Below are 12,284 nucleotides of genomic sequence, written 5' to 3'. Positions count from 1 at the left end.
GCCCCAGGTGGTAAACATTACAAAATGGAGGAATGGACGTTGGCCATTTGGAGCACCCCCCCCCAAAAAAAAAAAGTCTGTAAAATCAATTGCTTTTTTGGGGGGGCACGTTGACCTTTTTCTTCCTCCTGCCAAATCCCTCCTGAATCAAGCCCCACTTAAACTAAATTAACTAGCACTCTTCAGATGCAAGTACCATAAAAGCAAACACACATAAATAGGCGTTTCAGCTGCAGATGTGTTATTCCTTCTAACAAAGTCCAGGATCTGTTCTACCCTTAAGAGCTCTTGAGATACCATCTATCCAAGCGAGGGATGGAAAGGATATTTGCAATTATTCATTCCCAAGTCAAAAAATGGCTTTCCCAGCATTTGGAATTCCCTTTATACACCAGTTTTCTCACTGTATTAAATATCTCAAAGTGTTGTACAGGAGTTATTTTGCTGATGAAACCCATATATATATATATATATACACACACACACACACACACACACACACACACACACACCTGTTTTTTGCGCAGAAAATAGGATTCCTTCTTTCTGTACAATTCTACACTACAGAATTAATGCAGTTTGACACCGCTTTAACTGTGTTGCTTCAATGCTATGGAATTCTGGGGCTTGTCATTTTGCATGATATTTAGCCTTCCCTGGCAGACAGCTCTGGTGCCACAACAAACTACAAATCCCAGGATTTCATAGGACGGAGCCATGGTTTTCAAAGCGGTGTCAAAGTGCTTTATTTCTACAGTGCAAATGAACTCAGAGATAGACTCTTAATAGTGTGCTGTCTTGCTGGTTTCTATCATCTCTCTTTTAAGGCACTGTTAAGCGGTTTTAAGCATGTATAGTTTCTATAGATCACACCAGATCTATTTATAAATTCTACAGTTCCCATAAAATCTTATAAATAGAATCTATAACATTGTACAGTTGTTCCTACACATTTGCGGCTTTGTCTTTTTGCGGATTTGATTACCTGAGGTTTTGATGAATGTGTTCTCTCTAGGAACCTTTTGATCCTCCGGCGCAACTCTGCCAGACGTTGACCATAGAGATGTGCTGGAGAACCTAGAAGGTCCGAGAGAAAACACTTCTCTAGGCATTTGTTGGCCCTCCAGCATGATTCTATGGTCAAGCTTTGACAGATGTTGACCACAGAGTTGCACTCAAGGACCTGGAGATTTCTAGAGAAGTGTTGTTTTAGGTAAAAAGTATAGTGTTTTATTATTTGTGGTTTTCCCACATTCATGGGGGTCCTTTACCCCTAACCCCAGCCAATGTGGAGGGACCACTGTACTAGGAGAGAGGCGAACTATTCTATAAATAGGAAAGCAATAGCATTTTGCATTAATGGTGAACCCAGCACTCCCTAAGCAGTTTACAATATGTAAACCAATTGCCCCCAACAAGCTGGGTATTCATTTTACTGATCTGCAAAAGGATGGAAGGCTGAGTCAGCTCTGGAGCCCTGCCTGGGATCGAACTCACAATCTTGTGGCTGCAGTAAAGGCATTTAACCACTACGCCATAAAAGGATCTATCAATAAAATTGTTAGATACAGATTATAGATTAATTACAGGTTATAGATATAGATTCTAGATTAATTCTGTAGATATAATTGGGTCCTATGATGGCAGAAAGGTGGGGCATCCATTTGCTAAATAAATAAATAAACAAAATAGAACTTGGAGTTCATCACTAATCCATAGCCAGTCATCTTCCATTCCTTCATCATTCTCTTTCTTTCTTTCTTTCTTTCTTTCTGTCTGTCCCTCTCCAGTTCATAACAACTGCCTGGATTATAGCTCACCTCCCGTGATAAATGGATTTCCATGTAGATTAAACCACATCAGGTCAACCATTCCAGTGAATGCAATTACATTGCAGTAAGAACTGCTTTCCTTCTTTAAACGTTTATATGACCTTTCTTTAAAAAAAACAAAAAAAACCTGGTCATGCATATGGTCCAAGCCAGTTCTTAACTGCTAGCATATTTACTGGCAAAGGTTGGATGGCTGGGTGTGCCGTTTTTAAGCAGATAGTCATTTCGGTTACTTTGCTACAATGCATCGCACAAAAGGTATCCCTCATTCTTCTTGATGCGCTTCCAGGTTCTTCTTCAGTGGAATGAAGTCGGCAAACAAGCTATCATCCAGCTATTCCCAAAAATGATGTCTTGATTCGTTTAACCTTGATGCTTTTGAACTACAAAGGCACTCAATAGTATATGAATGTAGAGCGAAGGAGGAAAGGACAAAAGGGGGGATAGAGGTGAAGGTGGAGAAGAGGAAGGAAGGAAGGAAGGAAGGAAGGAAGGAAGGAAGGAAGGAAGGAAGGAAAAGTAGAGAAGAAAAGCAGAGAGGAGGAGGAAGGAGGAAAGAATGAAAACAGAAGAGGAAGAAGAGGAAGACAAGGAAATGAGAAAGAGGAGGAAAAAGAAGAGGTGAAGGATGAAGAAGAGAAAAGGAGAGCAAAGAGAAGAGCAGGAAGAAAGAAAAGGAAAAGAAGGAAGGAAGGAGTAGAGATGGAACAGAGAGGTGAAAGAAAGAACAAAGAGGAGGAGAAAGAGATGAGAAAGAGTAGCTAAAGAAGAGGTGGAGGATGGAGCAGAGGAAAGAAGAGAAGGAGTAGAAGGAGAAAGAAAAGGAAGGAAGGAAAGAAAGAAGGAAGAAGAAGAGGCGACATAGGAGTAGGATGACAATGACTGCAATTATACTACAACTATATTTTTTGTGGGTTTTTCAGGCTATGCAGCCATGTTCTGGAAAAATTTATTCCTGACATTTCGCCTGCATCTGCGGTTGGCATCTTTTCTCTGAACACCACACAACAATGTCAGGCCATACCCCCGGTTGAGACACAACCCATTAGGCTCTAAGGAATGCTGTAAATAATGTTGTAGATGCCTTGGAGAACTTTGCCGCGTTGTAAGTGTTCAAATCTTGGCACTAAGTTGCTTCTCGAGTGGCACTCTGCCGCCTCCCATGAAATGGGATCCAAGCCACCAGGATGAGAATTTCCTAGCCTGAGTGGCTGGGAACAATGCACCAGCATAAGGCGATCAACATGCCAGGGACAAATTAATAGCAATAATTAATACAGATCCTTGGCAAGCTGCGGATCAGTTAACATTTCTCAGCACCTTTGCTGGATTGGGCCTCCTGGTCGCAACACATCGGGGAACGTGAGAATTATAGAGATCATAATTCAAAATAATCCAAAGAGAGACAAAATTAAAGAGTCAAAGAAATAATTCTCCTCCCAATGGACATTTGTCATTGAAGAATCTAGACTAATATTTTACCGTTCCAGTTGCCTAAACATAGAGCCAGTGATGCCTTCGACAGCTGTACAGACAATATAAATCAGCAAAGAATTTTCTTTGTCCAAACTGAGTCTCCTTTATCTGAAATGCATGGGACCAGAAAAGATTTGTATCTTAGATGTTTTTGGATTTTGGAATATATATAGCATATATATAGTGAGATATCTTGGTGAAGGGACCCAAGTCCTAATATGAAATACAAAATTCATTTATGTTTCCTATACACCTCATACACATAGCCTGCAGGTGATTTCGTACATAATAGTCTGCTCTGATCAGACCTGACCTGGGATAATCCTGGGTCCAGTTCTGGGCACCACAATTCAAGATGGATGTGGACAAGATGGAGAGCGTCCAGAGGAGAGTGACCAAAATGGTGAAAGGTCTGGAAACCACCAAGCCCTATTAGGAGCAACTAAGGGATCTGGGTATCTTTAGGGAAGAGAAGGTTAGGAGGGGATGTGATAGCCCTGTTTCAATAGTTGAAGGGATGTCATTTTGAGGATTGAGCAAGCTTGTTTTCTGCTGCTCCAGAGAATAGGACCCAGAACAATGGTTGCAAGCTACAGGAGAAGATATTCCACCTAAACATTAGGAAGCACTTCCTGACAGTAAGAGCTGTTCAAGAGTGCAAGATGCTGCCTCGGAAAATGGTGGCGTCTTCCTCTTTGAAGGTTTTTAAAACAGAGCCTGGGTGAGCATCTATTGGGAGTGCTTTTATCGTGTCTTTCTGCATGGCAGAAGGGGCTTGGATTGGATGGCCCTGGGGATCCCTTCAAACCCTAGGATTCGATTACAGTGGACCTTGGTGTACCAAAATCCATGGATGCTCAAGTCCCATTCAGTACAGTGTCACGGTAAAACAGTATCCCTTATATGAAATGGCAAAATGAAGGTTGCTTTTGGGAATTTAATATTATAAAAATGTTTTCAAGCCATGGATGCTCGAACCCATGGATGCAGAGGGCTGGCTCTATTCTATTGACAATGGAAGAGTAACAGCAAACCAGCATCCATCTCTGTTGCTGGATGCATCACACAGTTGTGTTAAATGATGCATTCCAGCAGGGAATTAAAAATAATTCATTTCCTACCTGCTGCCAGGCATCTCTGAGAACTGTGCAGTTTTTGAAGAGGTCTCACGGAGGGGAGACAGACATGGGTCAGGAGGCTATAGCCTTGCAAGACCCTTTCCTGGGTTCTCATCTCTCAACATTCGAAGGGTGTTGGGAGAAAGATCAAATGAGGATTTGCATGTTATAGCTTTGCAAGGTCTTCACCTGGCTCACCCACCAAGCCACTTACTACCGGCCCTTGGAAATTTTTGGAAGGAAGTCAGAAGAATGTAGCCTTTCAGGACCTTCATCCCCTGAATCCTCATCTCCCTTGCAAATCTTCATTCAGCCAGCACTACTCACTGGGGTGAACTTGGGCCACCTTTTATTCCTTAGACTAGTCTACCTCATAAAGCTGTTGTAAGGAGCAACAGGTGGGACTCTGGACACTGTCACCAGTTGCTGTGGGGCAAATTGTTATTGTGATGTGAAGTCAAAAGCTTCCACGGCTGGCATCCATAGTTTTTTTGGTGTTTTCTGGGCTATGAGGCCATGTTCTAGAAGAGTTGTGAGTTGTTGTTGTTGTTTTGGGCCTTCAAGTCATTTCTGTCTTATGGTGACCTTAATGCGAACTATAATGGGGTCTTCTTGGCAAGTTTGTTCAAAAGGGGTTTGCCATTGCCATCCTCTTAGATGAGAGTGTGCCACTTGCCCAAGGTCACCCAGTGGGTTTACATGGCTGAGCCAGGATCCAAACCCTGGTCTCCAGAGTCATAGTCCAGCTCTCAAACCACTCATGGTCATGCATAGCCCATGATCACCCTTAGCTAGGTGAGAATTCAAATTTCATTTCCCAGAATCCTAGCCCCAACACTGGCCAGCGCTTTCTTGGAGGAAGGCTGGGATACAAATGCAGCCTCAGCCTCAGGGGAAAGCAATGACAAACCTCCTCTGAACAAATCTCAGCAAGAGGGTCACCATAAGTCGGAAACCATTTGAAGGCACCCAACAGCACTATTCAGCCTCTTATTGATTTCCAAATTCCACATGGAGACTTGTCCCTCCCTAGATCTTTTACATTTCTTTCTCCATGGAGACCCTCTGGTGGAAATGTTAAAAGCACCCAACCCTCTTCCCTTGTCCTCTCAAGCCCACACTGCACACATTTTTCAAGGGGAATGCATTCTTTGGCCAAAGAGGCATCTTTGCCAGAGTGTGAAAAAGCAGAGTAATTAATTCTGCATGTTCTTTAAAAGCAGACATTTTGCTTGCAAGGCTGTCTGGAGCCAACTCCCCCATTATCTCCTGCTCTCAAGAGAGAGACTTCCAAAGTTGACAGTGGAGCGCAGCCAAGGAGAAGACACGTTTCCTCTGACCCTGATTAAGACACAGGCAAATATGTTCACTGCAGCCATGATGCTTCTTATGGCTGCAGGCAAAAGGAAAGCAATTCTGGACTGATCGCTCTCAGAAGAAGAAAAGCTATAATGCAGGACTCCAGGTGGATCTACCAGGAGATACATAGCACCCTTGAGGCCAACTGTGCAAAAGAAGTTGTAGCATGGGCCTTCATAGACTTGGCCTACTTCCTCAGATGCATGGATAGACAGAAGGCCAACACACTGCAGAAATAATCCCTGCTTTAACTACCCTGGCTCAGTGCTAGGGAATCCTGGGAACTGTAGTTTATTTGTGGCACCAGAGCTCTCTGACAGAGAAGGCTCAACATCTCACAAAGCTACAGTTTCCCAGAATTCCCTAGCATTGAGCCAGGGCAGTTAAAGCGGTCTCAAACTGGATTATTTCTGCAGTGGGTTTTGGACTCGAGTCTACAAAAGCTCATGCTCATCCCTAATTATTTTATCATTTATGAACAAAATGAGAAACTCTGCGCAAAGGGATCTTGTCGTACCTTTGAGACTCACTCTGTGCTAGACGTTGCAGCCTAAGCTTTCAAAGACTTGGTCTAATTCCTCAGATGCATGGATAAATTGGTGCCCAGGAAGGGCTTTTATTATCAGGCTGTATGAATAGCCATAGAAATGCAAAACTCATGGAGATGGTGTTGAGGTGACAAGTGCAGTTCGACAACCATCATTCAAACACTTCAGCTACAATTTCTTTTGCACAGTTAGCCTCAAAGGTGCTACAAGATCCCTTTGCATACCGATTTTCCAGACTAACACGGCTATGCCTCCGAACTCTAGTGCACAAAGGAATTAAATTTCAAATACAACACAAGACAAACGAGGGAATAAACATTGTGGGTTGCTTTATCTGGAAGTCCATAGCAGGTGTCCGATACAAGAACGGTTTCTTTTGGCAACTATGGCAATCCTGTGCCATGATGCCCAAATGATGCCAACTGCAAAAACTGACATCCCCCATGTGGGTTCTAGGATGAAAAACGTCCCTGAACACAATGGGATTTTTGCACACACATGCATAAAAGTATGCTGCACATCATCTCAGTTTCGCACACGGATTTGAAATCAATGGAAATTGGATGGACCGACCTGTGGTGGGATTGTGGCAGGTACAAACAGACACATGCACACCTAGTATACATCCACCAGTCTTAAACAATCTTCCTTAAAACCCAACAAACCCTTTCGCCATTTCCCACTCCTTCCAGAATTACCTGTAATGCAGTTGCTATTTTATTGAAATTTCTCCCTAATTTTCTTAATTTTTAACAAAAATTCCCCACATTTCAGCCATGTGCATCCCTGGCTAAAGAGAGAAGGGAGGGGGATTCCTACAAGGACATTTCACCACCTCCAGCCATCTGTTTCCTTCTAGTCCCACTTTGGGCAAAGGTTGGCAAAATCAACATTGGTTACCTTGTCAATTTGACTAGGAAATCTCCAGGCTGCTGCACCGAGAGCCACATGGGATGCAAAGAGGTTCTCACGCCTGGAGCATGAATCCCAAAACCAAAGGTAGAGGAAACCCAGTGGGATCACACCGGGGTCTTTCCTTCCACACTTCCCCAGTGGAAAGCTCTTCTTCCCGGGCAATCTCTCTCTCTTTCTTTCTCTCTGCCTGCTGGCAACAAGTTTGCATTTAATGAAGAAAGCAGCACACTGTCAAGAGGCAGGGAAAGTCCAGACTCAAGGCTACTCCTGCTGCCTCCTTGCGGATGATCTGAGGAACATCACCACAAAAAATCCTCAATGGTCACATACAGCAGGGCAGGTAGCAAGGAAACCGACTCCACACATTATACCTGTGTCACCTGTAGGGCAGTGGGGTTTTTAGTTGCATATTTAAGAAGGAACAACAGGGTGAACTCTTTGTAGTGTAATTTCTGTATTGCATTTCCTTCTATTTGTTTTTTATTTACTTGGGTTTTCAGGTTGCACCAAGTGAAATTTCAACCAAGACAATGAGAAAATTGAAATACTCTCTTGTGGATTTGATATTTGCGGATTCGATTATTCATGGATTGGATTAATATGTTCTCTCTAGGAATATCTAGGTCCTCCAGTGCAACTCTATGGTCAACTTTAACTAAAAGTTGCACTGAAAGACATAGACATTTCTAGAGAGGATAGCTCCTCCATCAGAACTCTACAGTCAGTGTCTGTCGGATGTTGACCACAGAGTTGCGCCGGAGGACCTAGAGTTTCCTAGAGAGGTGTCCTCTCTGGTAAAAACATGGTGTTTTTGTTATTTGTGGTTTTCCCTTTATTCACGAGGGTCTTGTGCCCCTAACCCTAGTGAATACGGAGAGACAAGTGTACTTAAAGAGTTCCCATACCTTAGAGAGTCCTGATGGCGCAGTGCTTAAATGCCTGTATTGCAACCACAAGGTTGTGAGTCCGATCCTAACGGCTCCAAGGTCCACTCAGCTTTACATTCTTCCATAGGTTGCTAAAATGAATGCCCAACTTATTGGGGGCAATTGGCTTACAATTGTAAACCAATAGTTCACTGATAAGCAGTCCAGAAATGTACTTGCTATTGGATCAAACCCTGATCAGAATGGAGATTGTGATGAAGAAATCAGAAGGAGACTGAGTTTGGGAAGAGCAGCCACGAAAGAACTAGAAAAGATCCTAAAGTGTAAAGATATGCAACTGAGTACTAAAGTTAGAATAGTTCAGGCCATTGTATTTCCCATCACCATGTTTGGATGTGAGAGTTGGACGGTGAAGCAAGTGGATAGGAAGAAAATCAACTGAGTTGAGATGTGGTGCTGGAGAAGAATGCTGAGGATACTATGGATTGGCAAAAAGACTAATAAATGGGTCCTAGAGCAGATTGTCATACTTTGGACACATCATGAGAAGGAAAGACTCATTAGAAAAGCCAATAATGCTAGGAAAGGTGGAGGGAAGTAGAAAGAGAGGAAGGCAACACGCCAGCTGGAGAGACTCTATAAGAGGCCACAGGCATGAACTTGAAAGATCTGTGCAGGGCAATGGAGGACAGGGGTCTTGGAGGTGTCTCATCCACAGGGTCACCATGAGTTGGGGTCAACTCAATAGCAGTTAACAATAACAACAACAACAACAACAAGCAGAAGAGTCTTGCAATCGAGTCCTGTGTTGGCACCACATGGGATACATGGAATTTTGGGAAGGTACACATGTACCAAAGTTATGTATAATTTGTATTATGTGTTTGTGTGTGTATACACACACACACATATACATACATACACAGAGACATTGAAATTTAAAGCCCAGTTCTGTTTGCAATAATCAATTATAGCTGGCCCCATGGAAGCTGGAAAGAGGGACACTGGGACGCAATTCCTTATTTACTGACCTTCCTTGGTATCATGTTGTTGGCGTTGCTGTCGCTGTGTGACTTCAAGTCATTTCCAATTTATGGCGACCCTATCATCATAGGGTTTTCTAGGGCTGAGAATGTGCGACTCACCCCAGATCACCCAGTGGGTTTCCATGCCTGAGCAGGGATTCGAACTCTGATCTCCGGTGTCATAATCCACCACTCAAATCACAAAATTGCACTGGCTCCTTATATCATGTACTACCAATCAAGACCCATAGCTATGTCTGAATATTTTTTTCCAAGGCAGAGGAGCAGAAGAGAGAGAAAGAGTATCTAATAAGCGCTCCCCATTTCTCCTCCCTGATGATGGCTGGCTTGGATTGTCGAATGTCAATTCGCAGTTGCACCCCCATTCAAAACCGACTTGTTTTTCTCATTAAGGAGGGAAAAGGGAGGCAGCGTGCATGTTGTTGTTGCAAATATAAAACAGGAAAAAAGGTTTGAATTATACGACATTATTTTTTTTTTTAAGATAGAGAGAACGCAGATATAAAACAGCCCCCTTGGGACATTCCCCTGCTTGCTGTAGGTTTCTAATTCTGCTCCATATTAAGACAGACAAGAAATACAGATGTGATTGTGACTTAGCCAAAAGAAGACCAGCTTTTCATTGTGGTGGTGAAGTGGAGCAGTTCAGGGTAATAGTAAGAATATTCAGACGCAAAGATCCAAAGTCATCGAATCATAGAAACAACCTCCTAAATCAGACTGAGAAAGATTGACTGGACCAGTGAGGACTTGAAACTGGGTCTCCCAAGTTCAATGGCCTCACCATAAATGACAGCTAGGTGAAGATCAGAGCCTAAATGCTTCTTTTAAAATGTCATCCATCGCCATAATATCCAGAAACATCACCATGTTAGTCTGGGATATAAATCTGCAAAGGGATCTTGTTGCACCTTTGAGACTAACTGAGTAAAAGACGTTGTAGCAGAAGTTCTTGTAAACTTGGTCTACTTCTTTGGTGCTACAAGATCCCTTTGCATACTGACTTTCATTTTATGTTACAGTGCTTGAAAAGAAACATGCCAAGAAAATCCCATGATAGGTTCACCTTTGGGTTGCCATAAGTCAGAAATGACCTGAAGGCACACAACACACATAGGGGCGACGAAGGCTTTTGTGGCCAGCATCCATCGTTTTTTGTGGGTTTTTCGGGCTATGTGGCCATGTTCTAGAAGACTTTTTTTGTGACGTTGCACCGGCATCTGTGGCTGGCATCTTTAGAGAATGCCAGAGATGTCAGGAATAACCTCTTCTAGAACATAGCCACATAGCCCGAAAAACCCACAAAAAACTACACACAAGGGACCTTCAGGGTTGTATTCATCTTCAGAAATGTTCGGAAGGACCACATTCCAGTGTTGCATGGGGCCAAAGTCAATGTGGGGGAGACCTTCTTGCATGGCAGGGGATTGGACTATATAGCCTCTGGAGACCCTTTCAGCATCATCATTGTGACCCAAAATACCAGCATGTATCATCATGAAGCATTAGTAGCTAAGCATTAGGAGGGACATTACAATCTTTCAAAAGCTGCCAAATTGGAGGTGGGTGGTTGGGATTTAGGGATGTGGAATGCATTTTTATTGGAATGTATATTTTAATGTTGTAAGCCACCCCATTTGCATTGCACAGAGGAGTGGGATAAAAATAAATATTATTATTATTATTATTACCACCAAATTGTGGTATTATGGGGTAGGAGGCCAAATACCTGAGACCTCCTCACCCATTTTACACAATGCATCATGGATTTATGGAATACGCAGTCCTAAAAAATGATTTCAAGTGGAAAACCTGTGCAGAAAAAAGTCATTTGCTACCTTTTAATCATGTCAGCTAAATGGACCTTCCCTGTTTGGGAGCCCTCTATATCCAAACCTTCACACTCTGCTTTTCAGCTTCCCAAAAATGTCTGGCTAGAATACAGCGATTCCCAAAACTTTGGTCTTCCAGGTGTTTTGGACTTCATCCCCCAGAAGCCCTAGTCAGTTTGGCCAGCGGTTAGGAATTCTGGGAGCTGAAATCCAAAACGTTTGGAAAATCAACATTTGGGAACCCTTGGACTGGAAAGTTGAATCGAGCAGCTCAGGTCTTGCAAAGCTGACTGCATTTCCCGAACGATGGCTCTTTTTGCTTTCCAAGCAATGCAGAAATGGAAAGGGATGCTATGGAGGAAAGTCCATTGGGATCCTCTCACAACCATTGTGTAACAACTGTAAGTTGTAAGGAATAAAACTGTCCACTGGACAGACCTTAATTTTTCAAACAGCTTGCTTCTGACACTTCTCTTTCCATCGTAAAATGGAGCACCAGCAACATACAGCAAAGCCAACAAGAGGGAGGAAGAAATGAACACAGTGTTACCATAATGCTGATGACATTTCTTTTTCGTTCTTTTCCTTTGCTTAACCTCAACAGGGTTTTTTAGATCCTGGCACTGTCTGCACTGCAAACGGTCCCAGTCATAAAAGGCCCCATCTCTCTGCCATTTGGCATCGCTGGCATCTAATTAATTTTAATTGCCCTTCTCTCCAACAGCCATTTCATGCGGGTACGAATGCCAGGAGAGTTTGGGACCCCCAGATTTACCTTCATCAAATAATGCAGAGCTGCATTGTGTGCAAAGAACGCTCACAAAAAGCAACAAACCTGCTGGAAAACCTTACAGCCTGATAGAGAAGTGACATCTGGTGGCAAGGTAGGGCAGAAAGGAGCACATGCTCAGCATCTCAGAGGAAAAGACAGTTCAACCATTTTTGTATTTTTAGGCATATCGAAGGGTGCATCTGCACTGTATATCCTCATGTATAAGTCTAGAAATTGTAGTCCAAAAATTGACCCCAAACCCCAGATTCGACTTATTTAAGGGTCAATGTTAATACTGTATTTTAACTCTTATTTTTAAAAAGGAACCATCCCCAGGTGAAAGGCAAACTATAATGTGCTCTGGAAGCACTGACACACCACTATTCTCTCATCCATCCAGCCTTTCCTGGGAGCACAGTGATGCCTGCTGGAATTTTGTAAGTTCTTTGGCGTTGCTTTCCTTTGGTTCATCTTTTAGATCCTTTGTTACTTGGCTCTA

This window comes from Sceloporus occidentalis, unplaced genomic scaffold (genome assembly GCF_023333645.1).
Source record: "Sceloporus occidentalis isolate IW3139 unplaced genomic scaffold, rSceOcc1.0.p SCAF_9, whole genome shotgun sequence".
Taxonomy (NCBI): domain Eukaryota; kingdom Metazoa; phylum Chordata; class Lepidosauria; order Squamata; family Phrynosomatidae; genus Sceloporus; species Sceloporus occidentalis.
This window is presented reverse-complemented; position numbering follows the sequence as displayed.